Genomic DNA, 9,058 nt, shown 5'->3' on the forward strand with positions numbered 1-9,058 from the left:
GTCCGCGGGGGGCCCGACGCCGTTGGGCTCTTTGCCCCACTGGCACTTTTTTTCTTTATTACGGGTCGGAACCGGCGGTTCCGGGCCAATTCCAGGTTGGAACTGTGGGCCCGATCAACGGGCCGGTTCCGGGCCCACGGTTCCAAATGGCCACATCTAACTAGACTTACCCGAAGTGGTTCAAACAGAAGAGCGTTGGCAGAACCTTGCTTTGTGGTAGCCCCAATCTATGTGCCTCCATTATGTCATTAGTTATGCTTGTTCTATTGTTGAGTAGCTATTCATATAGTTTTGTAGTTCAATAGTTATTTTAGTCGTTCAGATTAGTGATTCCACTGCTGGGTTATATGCTCACCCTTCGAGGACTTCACTATTTCAGCTTGCAGATATGCCGATTACACCCGTAACTCCATTCACTTGCTATGGCACCCCTTTGAGTTAGTCTATTACATGGGAAGAGCATGACGCGCCCGAGTTCCCTGAGGTGCGCTTCCTCAAGTGCATCGTCCTGCTTTTGGTCGATATAGGGTCGCCTACGGAGCTGATACCTCTCAGGTTTGTGTCCGTATATGCGTAACTCTCAGGCCAGTTGTTTGGGCCTCTTCCTTACTATGGACCAGGAGCGGACGAGAGTGACGACAATGATGGTAGCTTGGAGTGACTGACAACGGACGAAGGGTTTGTACAGGCAACTTTTTTTTGGGAGTTGGTGACACGGGAGCTACTTTTTGGACGTTGGCTGTGAGGTAGTCGAGATAGTGGAGGTGATGAGGATCGTGCTAGTTGGATGGGAACGGCTACTTTTTGATGTTGTTCCCAGATGTCTGCTTTTGCTTGTTTTTATTTTTAAACGATGTAACTAAACCGCTAATTATACACAAAAAGTAGCTACTTTCAAAGTCGTTGAATAGTCCTATTGCTTGTTTGCTGCGAGTTAGGAAAACCTATGAGTAAAACTATATCCTCAGGTGTTATGCCTGCCTTTTTGTTTCTGCATATACTTGTATTTTTTGTTCAGTCTTCCGCATGTACCTTATTATATGTAATAAAAGATTAAAACAGAGTATGGGTTAAAGTCGAGGTTCGATAAGGTTGGTATCGGAGAATGGATTAAGGACTAGTCCCGACAAAAAACGTGCCTGGTACATATATGAAAACCGAAATTAACTCACAAATCGCCCTTTTGATGTAACGGCAAGCTTTCCCTTGAAATTCTAAAGTTAAACATGCTCAGGTGAGAGCACTACTAGAATGGATGACTTTCTAAGAAAGTGTTCACATGTACACAAAAGGATAAAATCATGAGATTCAATATGGGACGGGTCAAAGTGCACAATACTTAGAGTGAATAAAATCCAAGGTGTCAAATGTACTTTTCTCTTCAAAAATCGAATTATACCATGTATATACACTACACTTGTTTTTTAGCTACTTATTAATTGCCCTAAATCTGCTCTTTGCTAAAAGTTGTGTGCCATCCTAATGAGCTGAGCCCTCGTGCATGGTTGGACACATTCAATATCAAAGCTGGCACCAATCACCATAAATGCCGAGAGAGAGAGAGAGAGAAGCAACTGTTTATTTCTCTTTTAACAAGAAAGAAGATGTAAACAAGCCCTGCTTTCTCTGTTTCACCAGAAAGATTACACAAAAGAGGAAGGAGGAAAGCAGAAGCTTGGCATCTCTAGGTGCACTGTTTGAATTTTCTTTGGCTCATGGTCATTTATATCTTTCTCTGTCTAGCGCAATTATCAGGTTCACATTTGGGACCCTACGGGTGAATGTACATCAACCCCCACAGAGAGAGTAAAAGAGGAGAGAGAGAATTCGACCTGAACGTCTCCATCGAAAATGGAGATCAGCCAAGCTTTTTTGTAAAGAAAATGGATCTGTCTTATGTGATCAATGGTGCACAGAGATTGAGATTTGAAGTCAAGGGACTGGTTTTAAGTGAAAGATCCTAGGGTGAAGCACATTAAATGCTCTAGATCCATTTTTCGTCTGAAAAAAAGCAATGTAATTGCGATTCAAAGTGCAAGATCAGTTCTCCTCTATGTTTCTTCTTTATTTAGGTAGAGATTTTGTGTAAAGTGCGCAACTAAAAATGAAATAACATATTGCGATTTTTAGTACTATGGCTCATATTGTGATTTCCAAAATCGATAATCTAAAAATTGAACATATATTAATTAAACATATTTAATTCGTTCTCGAGAGCATTTGTCAACAAGACTCTTTAAATAATAGGTGGAACCGGATCCCAAAAAGTCCTCTAGCATAGGGGTCATACTAATCGAGATTGCAGATAATAGGTTTGAATTGTCACTCATTGTATATCTTGATGACAAGTAGATCATTGTAGGTGAAACAATTTCGAGATCAGAAGTTTTATGTGTCAGTCACGGTATGATTCTTTCCTAGCCATCCATGTAGAAGAGAGCAATTTTGTGCTATCAAGGTAAAGCGTGGAGGATGCAAAAGGGATGACGCAACTAAATCGTGAGAGATTGGGAGTGGCGTCACGGCGTGTCAGGATGTTTGTGCTAGGTGTTCCAATGTGATTGATTATCATGTTGAGGATATTGTTCATCGGGGTGGTCACTCATGCGCTGATATTGCTATCCTGATGATGTTTATTGTAGGTCGAAATTGGTCGTTATGTTGTAGTGTAGTCTATATGCATGTCTCACTTAACTGATTGTTTAAGTGGTTGAAGCAAGTCATCGTATCGCCCTTGGACAAAGATCAAATGAAGGGGTTGGCCTATTTTTATTTTTTTTGTTTTTGCTACGGAGGGATGAGCTTGTCCTCAATATGGAAAGTCTCTGCCCGTGAGATGACCAATGCGCGCCGGAGAAAATATTAGGCGGTCCTTCCTTGCCAACTCATCTCTAAGCCACTCCACTAATTGATGGACACTTGTCGTATAGGGCTCACATTTCAGATTTTTCGGAACTTCTTTTTTCACCCACCTTTTCTTTTCCCTAAACAACCCTCACCTTCATCTTCACATCCTCAACAAAACGGTCGGAGCTGAATCGCGGCTGAACCCAAGAAAAGATCCAATTTTTTTCTTAAAGTTTCTTCAGATAACATAATCAGGTCAAATCTAAATTCGTTTTATGCATCGTCTAGTCTCTCTTTCGGAAATTTCCACTGCACGACTATCTCTCGGTGCCCGGTTCACATCAGCTTCTTCGACACCGACGTACAGAACAGAACACTATCAAGAAAATTCAACCCTGCAACTGAACTTAGGAGGGCGGGTAAAAAGAACAGTGATGAAAGACAGCGACAGGCGTTTAAGAAATCGATACGTGGGTGCGGTTCTTTCTGATTCATCTCCTTCCAAATCCTACGGCACGCAATTTCCCCTGTTCATGGAAGAGAGAGAGATATATAGAGAGAGAGAGAGAGAGAGAGAGAGAGAGAGAGAGAGAGAAGGTGGGTTTTTTCTCTCTGAGAACCACAGAGAGAAGGAAGGAGAAGAGCATAAAGCCATCTAAGAGATCGCCGATCGCCATCCCAAGCCGACCGCCCAAAATTCTAATCCTGAGAAGCCTCTTCTTCTGTATCCTCATCTTTCAAGGAAAAAAGAATTCCATAGTCTTTCCACGTTATCCAACCCCACTTTTTCGGTTTTGTTGAGGATGTGAAGATCTCGGTCTTGACGCTGCTATGTCCTCGCCACCTGCGATCTCGGCAGCTCATGTAGCGTCCCTGACCTGACCCTATACCCATGATAGGAGGCGTAAGCTCCTTTAGGGTTTTCGGTCTCTTGAATCCCTCCAAGAGCGCTACGGCTTTACGCCGTTTATAAACCGAGAACGTATGAGGATCGCAAAGTCGCGACGTTACGGGAGAGAACATATGGTGTCCTAGGTACACCGTCCTCATGAACAACCTTTATTAATTTCAAACTTCTTGTTATATTACACGCGGAAGCAATTGTATTTTAAACTATTCATTAAGCGAGGAAACCAGAGAAGACATTTTTACAACATACCATAACTCATTTCATTGTATAACATTTACATAACCTTTAGAAGCCTTTCTTTTACACATACATCATCGGCTTGGGAGACCACTTCGGTACTGTGAGTTGCCATCAAAAGTTGTAGGAGGATAAAGCATTATGTTTTCACATATATGCTTGGTAATATCTAAGACTACCACCTATTATTTTTCGCGCTAGCCATACTATTGGCTCAAGAAATGACAGCAGCAATTTTCGTCATCAGAATTATCTGCTTCAACCAAATCGACTTTTGAATTAGCAAGATTGTAATTTCCCCCACAATATTTTTGGCTAATTTCCAAGTTTCAAGATCTCCACAAAAGTGAACACGACCACATATTCATTAGTGGATTTTGTCTCATATGAATTCGATATTCAGTTACCTTCACTGTATACTTTTAATACAATGGGAAATTCACTATATAAAATTCCATAATTTTACATTCACACGGCTACAAAATTACAACTATGAAATCCATATTTTATAAGTAGCCTCTCCACGTAATGTTGTTGAGTTAGCATTAGGCCACTATAACTTCTTATGAATTTGACACCTCAAATACATGTTTGAAAGGAAAGCGCTAGCAATGTTCATAAGATGCACTCGCAACCCAGCATATTTACTACTTTACACATATACACGCGCAATGAACGCTTCAGCAATGTTCACATGATATACTTACAAGTCACAAATCAAATAAAACAAGATACGATGTCCATCATCTATAAATGAACCAAAGTAACCGGCAGGTCCAAGCTCCGTTCCAGCAACTTCAAGCATGCTCAAAGAGGAAGTTTTAATGAACATAAAAAATGTTTTCAACCCACAAAATGTAAGCTGCTAGTTACCAGGCGCTCACGTAAAAGGAAAATAAACTGTTATGCTCTATCTTGTTTCAAATATGCATTAGTACAGTATACACTAGAAAAATGCATTTCATGGTGGCAATTATGACAATCATCAATCAGCCATATCACTCTACTGGCAATGTAAAAGAGCTTAAAAACCAGATTATATTTGGAAGCATAACCCAAGAATGGTATTTCTTAATAAACAATCAACTAGCATAGCATCATGTCCACAGAATTTCCACAATAACGGTACTTGAACTTCCCAAATGAGCACTTCTCAATCATCAACTAATTAGATTATGGTAAATGTCACAATATATCAATCTTCTTGCAATTTTTTTCCCTCAAAGAAGACAACATAATTTCTTGCAAACCAACACGCTTCAAAGCCATTATAAAAAGGATTTATTTCAAGCTTGCCATGAGAAAGAGGATGAGTACACATACCTAGTTCTGGTCGATGAAATCGACGGACATGATGAGCTTACGATATCTCTACATGTCTCTTGAAAGGAATTTTCATTTGGTAATGTCCCATGAACATGCAATACTTGTCTTTTGCCATCTTCGAGTCCTCATTCAATTCCAACGGCATGGTAGAAGCAGCAATTCTAGCTTGAGAATCCATAAGTTAATTATTTTTAAGATTGTTGGAAAAATGTTAGATAATATAAAAATAACAATCATAGGAAATACATTGGAAAAGATGAGAAAAGTAAGAATAATTATATGAGGCATTCGAGCAATGTCCTTAAGGATAATTCCGCCCTTTGGAGTATGAAGCTCGGTGCGTGAGGCTTCTAGCGGCTATCCTCTCAAGATACAACAAACCTTCTTCTATATTCCGCACTAAATATTAGAAGAAACAGGAACAACGTTATGTGTATAACCTAACAATAAAATGAAAGATATGTAGAGGAAATGAAAATTCTTTTTCTCAATCCGAGATACAAGGATTGTGGTTTGATGTTCAATTTTATAGGTACAACAAGAGAGAGAGAGAGAGAGAGAGAGAGAGAGAGAGAGAGAGAGAGAGAGAGAGAGAGAGAGTCATTATGAAGTTGTTACAAAACCATTATAAATCAATTGGTAATAATAGAAGATGACCGTTATATAGCCATTATAAAATAAAAGAGAAACTATTTTCCTTTCAAGAAAAATAAACAAGTCAAGGAAAATAGTTTCCTATCATGGAAAAAATACCATCAAAAATGAGAAAAATGATTTTCTCTTTTTTTAGAAGAGGAAGTCATTTTTCCTTCCTCCAATTATTCACATTCCTTTATTCTTTTTTTTTATTTTTTTATTTTTTTAAAATAATTAGAAGATTTTTATAAAAAAAAAATCAAAATTTTTATTTTTTTTCTTTTCTTTTTATTTTATTTTTCCTTTCTCCTTCTTCCTCCATCGGCCACGGGCTTCGACAACAGCTAGCAACTTGGCGATAGGCCTTGACATGGGTCGGCAAGCTCGAGGCCGGCGAGCTCGCTTGGATCTAGTGAGCCTCGAGCTTGCCAGCTCGTGTTATGTCTAGTCGATGGGCTTCTAGCAGTTGCCAAGATCCGCAGCCGGTGGAGGAAGAAGGAGAAAGGGAAAATAAGAGAAAAGCCTCATTTTCCTGCAAAACAAATAGAGCCTTAAACAAAAATACTAACATAAAACAAGCCTAAACTAATACGCCAGGCCAATGTTGCAACATTTTCATTAATTCACGACATTTCCATCCTTGACAGCAATTACACGATCAAATTGGCAATTATATACCCTATGTGCAATGGACTATTTTGGACGGGGGTGAGAATGGTTCCAGAATAAATTCGGGAATAAATTCGATTTCAAGTTCTAGGATATGCATGGCAAGTTTCAATTTTCAAAAATTGAGAAACTAGTTCTGTCGGGTAGGTTTCAAGTTCAATGAGATGGAATTTGTTACAAGTCTTTGCTTTTTTCTAGTTTTATTTCTTTGCGCGATCGTTCGAGATTCCATGGCATCCGATGATGAGTATGTAATCTAAAACCGCTAGTCCAAGCTTTTATTTTTCAATGATATTTATGATTGAAATTTTTACGTTGTTAATGTTTCTTATTTTCATGTGTATAAATGAGTTGTGATCGTGGATTACAATGTCAAATGGTAGTCATTAGAGATGATGATTTCGACCAAAAAAAAAAAAGGGATGATTCGCCGCAATCTTTCAATGAAGATTGCAAGTGGAACCCGAGTAGACCCCGAAACCAACTTTGAAACCCGTGACAAGGTAGGTTCCAGATTTCAAAATATACATGGTAAGTTTCAGGTCTAGGTTCCAAAAATTGGAGAACCGATTTTGACGAGTACGTTACAAGTTTCGGGTAGAACCCGAACCGACCCTGAAACCACTCACCCCTAATGCTGGAACATCTAATCATGCATCAGTCTCATTTGTTTAAGTAAAAGTTGATATTCATGCAAGATGTGAGAGATTTTAATTGAAGATAACACTCAAAGAACTTTCCAAAACCACCATGTGGTTTGATTACGTGTCTACATAGATAAATGTTTAAAGGGAAATTTTTTAAAAAAAAGGCCTGAAATAACTTTGTTTTCTCAAATGAGAGTCTGAAATTGATTGTATTTAAAATAAGGGCATGAAGTGCTCTTTTTGTTTCAAAAAAGAGCATGATCGAAAGCTGTTTTCGTCCTTTTACTTTTTTGAATTTTTTTCTTTTCGTTTAGTTTTCTCTCTCCCTTTTGATTTTTTTTTTCTTTTTTTTACTTCCTCTCCCCTCCCCTCCCCAATGTCTTCTACAACCTTGGACACCTTCATCTTCATCAAACCCGACGTTTTTGCAACCCTTCGAACCCTTCCTGACTAAGTACAGTGGGCAGCCGGAGCCGTTGTCGGCCGCAAGCATGGTGGTGAGGATGCCCCCAACGCCGGTCCTGACAAGGACGTCGAAGAAGTCGCTACGGAGGCATGGTGTCGCCGGTCGTGAGGCGGATTTGGTCCTCAAGGCACACGACGGCAACGTTATTTTACGTGGTCCCGATAATCACGTCCTTCGAGGTGGATTTGATCCAAAAAGAGATATGATTTTCTACACTGAATACTTTTGTCCTTCCCCATTCTGTTATATGCAATTGCAGATGCAGTGGTACAACTTAAGTTCGAAGGCAATGTTGTGTCCTCTGCAACCCCAAATCAGAATGGTGCATTCTCAATCCTGCTGGACCCTCTCCACTTCATCCCCTCCACAGTACTCAACACTTGCCAATTGGTGGTCCCAACCCCTCTCTCGAGCTGCAATTCGAGCTTGCCCGTCGCTAGGGTCCTCCAGTCAACGTTGCAGTTCGTCGGGAACACAATCCAGGGACTCCTCAGCATCGCCAGCATCGTTCCGACTCGGTTCAATCTCAACGGCTTAGTCGTATGGGCATGCAATTCGGACCCGCCTCCTCTACATCGACGGCAGCGAGACCACTTCCATTGTTGCTGGGCCGCCCTCGTCCGCCTCAGGACCCGCGACCCCACACCTCCATCACGACTTCTTCGATGTCCTCACCGGGACTGGCATTAGGGGCATCCTTACCATCTATGTTACATCGACACGTGACACGACACGACATGACACGCCGACACGTGAATTCTAAAAAAATAGAGAATTCCGACACGTTGGGATACGTCGTATATTATATATACACGATAAATTATTATTTTTATGATTTCAACAATAATAACATCATGATGTCGAAACTATTATTAGTCTCCTCCTTAAAAAGGTCTCACAAAATATATCATGTGTAGGCAAAGCAAAACCATATCTTGTGATCAAAAAATATATCATGTGAAGAATTCAACTACATTTCATTTCAATAATCCATAAAACTTGGAGGAAAAAAAATTAGGTCAAGAGGAGGCGAGTTGCGAGAAGAGAGGAGAGAAGCGAGTCGCGAGAGGAGTGAGAACACAATCGGGAGAGGAGATGACGCGAGAGAAAATAGAAATTAGGTAAAAAAATTAGGTGTTATGACTCATTTACCCCTGGACACGCGAGGGACTCGCGTGTCCCTCGTGTGTCCCTTCAGTTGACCTCGTGTCTGATCCCAGACACGCGTTAACTGCGTGTCTGGGAGCGTCCAGCCGTGTCCGACAGGCAAATTTTTTGAAATTGCCGTGTCCGTGTAACGTAGCTTGCCGCCATGCTCGC

Source organism: Rhodamnia argentea, chromosome 6 (assembly GCF_020921035.1).
Source record: "Rhodamnia argentea isolate NSW1041297 chromosome 6, ASM2092103v1, whole genome shotgun sequence".
Lineage (NCBI taxonomy): Eukaryota > Viridiplantae > Streptophyta > Magnoliopsida > Myrtales > Myrtaceae > Rhodamnia > Rhodamnia argentea.